Here is a 4,392-nt window from a genome sequence, read left to right as displayed (position 1 = left end):
GGTGCAAAACAGTTGCACACGCGGAATACTCAGGTTATACTTGACGAGCCAAGCATATACAAATATGGCCTCAGAACACGGAGACCGAAAGGTCGAGCGTGAATCATATAGTAGATATGATCAACATAGTGATGTTCACCAATGAAACTACTCCATCTCACGTGATGATCGGACATGGTTTAGTCGATTTGGATCACGTAATCACTTAGAGGATTAGAGGGATGTCTATCTAAGTGGGAGTTCTTAAGTAATATGATTAATTGAACTTAAATTTATCATGAACTTAGTCCTGATAGTATTTTGCAAATTATGTTGTAGATCAATAGCTCGCGTTGTTGCTTCCCTGTGTTTATTTTGATATGTTCCTAGAGAAAATTGTGTTGAAAGATGTTAGTAGCAATAATGCGGATTGGATCCGTGATCTGAGGTTTATCCTCATTGCTGCACAGAAGAATTATGTCCTTGATGCACTACTAGGTGACGGACCTATTGCAGGAGCAGATGCTGACGTTATGGACGTTTGGCTAGCTAAATATGATGACTACTTGATAGTTTAGTGCACCATGCTTAACGGCTTAGAATCGGGACTTCAAAGACGTTTTGAACGTCATGGACCATATGAGATGTTCCAGGAGTTGAAGTTAATATTTCAAGCAAATACCCGAGTTGAGAGATATGAAGTCTCCAACAAGTTCTATAGCTAAAAGATGGAGGAGAATCGCTCAACTAGTGAGCATGTGCCCAGATTGTCTGAGTACTACAATCGCTTGAATCAAGTGGGAGTTAATCTTCCAGATAAGATAGTGATTGACAGAATTCTCTAGTCACCATCACCAAGTTAGTAGAACCTCGTGATGAACTATGATATGCAAGGGATAACGGAAACGATTCCCAAGCTCTTCGTAATGCGGAAATTGACGAAGGTAGAAATCGAGAAAAACATCAAGTGTTGATGGTAGACAAGACCACTAGTTTCAAGAAAAGGGCAGAGGGAAGAAGGGGAACTTCAAGAAGAACAGCAAGCAAGTTGTTGCTCAAGTGAAAAAACCCAAGTCTGGTCCTAAGCCTGAGACTAAGTGTTTCTACTGCAAAGGGACTGGTCACTGGAAGCGGAACTATCCCAAGTGATTGGCAGATAAGAAGGATGGCAAAGTGAACATAAGTATATTTGATATACATGTTATTGATGTGTACTTTACTAGTGTTTATAGCAACCCCTCAGTATTTGATACTAGTTCAGTTGCTAAGATTAGTAACTCGAAACGGGAGTTGCAGAATAAACAGAGACTAGTTAAGGGTGAAGTGACGATGAGTGTTGGAAGGGGTTCCAAGATTGATATGATTATCATCGCACACTCCCTATACTTTCGGGATTAGTGTTGAACCTGAATAAGTGTTATTTGGTGTTTGCGTTAAGCATGAATATGATTTGATCATGTTTATTGTAATACGGTTATTCATTTAAGTAAGAGAATAAATTGTTGTTCTGTTTACATGAATAAAACCTTATATGGTTACACACCCAATGAAAATAGTTCGTTGGATCTCGATCGTAGTGATACACATAATCATAAAATTGAAACCAAAAGATGCAGAGTTGATAATGATAGTGCAACATATTTGTGGCACTGCCGTTTAGGTCATATCGGTGTAAAGCGCATGAAGAAACTCCATACTGATGGACTTTTGGAACCACTTGATTATGAATCACTTGGTACTTGCGAACCGTGCCTCATGGGCAAGATGACCAAAACACCGTTCTCCGGTACTATGGAGAGAGAAACAGATTTGTTGGAAATCATACATACAAATGTATGTGGCCCGATGAATATTGAGGCTCGTGGCGGATATCGTTATTTTCTCACCTTCACAGATGACTTAAGCAGATATGGGTATATCTACTTAATGAAACATAAGTCTGAAACATTTGAAAAGTTCAAAGAATTTCAGAGTGAAGTTGAAAATCATCGTAACAAGAAAATAAAGTTTCTGCGATCTGATCGTGGAGGGGAATATTTGAGTTACGAGTTTGGTGTACATTTGAAAAATTGTGGAATAGTTTCGCAACTCACGCCACCCGGAACACCACAGCGTAATGGTGTGTCCGAACGTCGTAATCGTACTTTACTAGATATGGTGCGATCTATGATGTCTCTTACTGATTTACCGCTATCATTTTGGGGATACGCTCTAGAGACGGCCGCATTCACGTTAAATAGGGCACCATCAAAATCCGTTGAGACGACACCTTATGAACTATGGTTTGGCAAGAAACCAAAGTTGTCGTTTCTGAAAGTTTGGGGCTGCGATGCTTATGTGAAAAAGCTTCAACCTGATAAGCTCGAACCCAAATCGGAGAAATGTGTCTTCATAGGATATCCAAAGGAGACTATTGGATACACCTTCTATCACAGATCCGAAGGCAAGACTTTTGTTGCTAAATTCGGAAACTTTCTGGAGAAGGAGTTTCTCTCGAAAGAAGTGAGTGGGAGGAAAGTAGAACTTGACGAGGTAACTGTACCTGCTCCCTTATTGGAAAGTAGTACATCACAGAAAACTGTTTCTGTGACACCTACACCAGTTAGTGAGGAAGCTAATGATGATGATCATGAAACTTCAGAACAAGATACTACTGAACCTCGTAGATCAACCAGAGTAAGATCCGCGCCAGAGTGGTACGGTAATCCTGTTCTGGAAGTCATGCTACTAGATCATGATGAACCTACGAACTATGAAGAAGCGATGGTGAGCCCAGATTCCGCAAAGTGGCTTGAAGCCATGAAATCTGAGATGGGATCCATGTATGAGAACAAAGTATGGACTTTGGTTGACTTGCCCGATGATCGGCAAGCAATTGAGAATAAATGGATCTTCAAGAAGAAGACTGACGCTGACGGTAATATTACTGTCTACAAAGCTCGACTTGTCGCAAAAGGTTTTCGGCAAGTTCAAGGGATTGACTACGATGAGACCTTCTCACCCGTAGCGATGCTTAAGTCTATCCGAATCATGTTAGCAATTGCCGCATTTTATGATTATGAAATTTGGCAGATGGATGTCAAAACTGCATTCCTGAATGGATTTCTGGAAGAAGAGTTGTATATGATGCAACCAGAAGGTTTTGTCGATCCAAAGGGAGCTAACAAAGTGTGCAAGCTCCAGCGATCCATTTATGGACTGGTGCAAGCCTCTCGGAGTTGGAATAAACGCTTTGATAGTGTGATCAAAGCATTTGGTTTTATACAGACTTTTGGAGAAGCCTGTATTTACAAGAAAGTGAGTGGGAGCACTACATCATTTCTGATAAGTATATGTGTATGACATATTGTTGATCGGAAATAATGTAGAATTATTCTGCAAAGCATAAAGGAGTGTTTGAAAGGAGTTTTTCAAAGAAAGACCTCGGTAAAGCTGCTTACATATTGAGTATCAAGATCTATAGAGATAGATCAAGACGCTTGATAAGTTTTTCAATGAGTACATACCTTGACAAGGTTTTGAAGTAGTTCAAAATGGAACAGTCAAAGAAAAAGTTTCTTGCCTGTGTTACAAGGTGTGAAGTTGAGTGAGACTCAAAGCCCGACCACGGCAGAAGATAGAAAGAGAATGAAAGTCATTCCCTATGCCTCAGCCATAGGTTCTATAAAGTATGCCATGTTGTGTACTAGATCCATTGTATACCTTACACTGTGTTAAGCAAGGGAGTACAATAGTGATCTAAGAGTAGATCACTGGACAGCGATCAAAATTATCCTTAGTGGAATAAGGAAATATTTCTCAATTATGGAGGTGACAAAAAGGTTTGTCGTAAAAAGTTACGTCGATGCAAGTTTTGACACAGATCTGGATGACTCTAAGTCTCGATCTAGATACATATTGAAAGTGGGAACAATAAGCTAGAGTAGCTCCGTGCAGAGCATTGTTGACATAGAAATTCGCAAAATACTTACGGATCTGAATGTGACAGACCCGTTGGCTAAAATTATCTCACAAGCAAAACATGATCACACCTTAGTACTCTTTGCGTGTTAATCACATAGCGATGTGAACTAGATTATTGACTCTAGTAAACCCTTTGGGTGTTAATCACATGGTGATGTGAACTATTGCTGTTAAATCACATGGCGATGTGAACTAGATTATTGACTCTAGTGCAAGTGGGAGACTGAAGGAAATATGCCCTAGAGGCAATAATAAAGTTATTATTTATTTCCTTATATCATGATAAATGTTTATTATTCATGTTAGAATTGTATTAACCGGAAACATAATACATGTGTGAATACATAGACAAACAAAGTGTCACTAGTATGCCTCTACTTGACTAGCTCGTTAATCAAAGATGGTTATGTTTCCTAACCATGAACAAAGAGTTGTTATTTGATTAACGGG

Source organism: Triticum urartu, chromosome 1 (assembly GCF_003073215.2).
Source record: "Triticum urartu cultivar G1812 chromosome 1, Tu2.1, whole genome shotgun sequence".
In the NCBI taxonomy this organism is placed as follows: domain Eukaryota; kingdom Viridiplantae; phylum Streptophyta; class Magnoliopsida; order Poales; family Poaceae; genus Triticum; species Triticum urartu.
The sequence above is the reverse complement of the archived record's forward strand: the minus strand, read 5'-3'. Positions refer to the sequence as shown.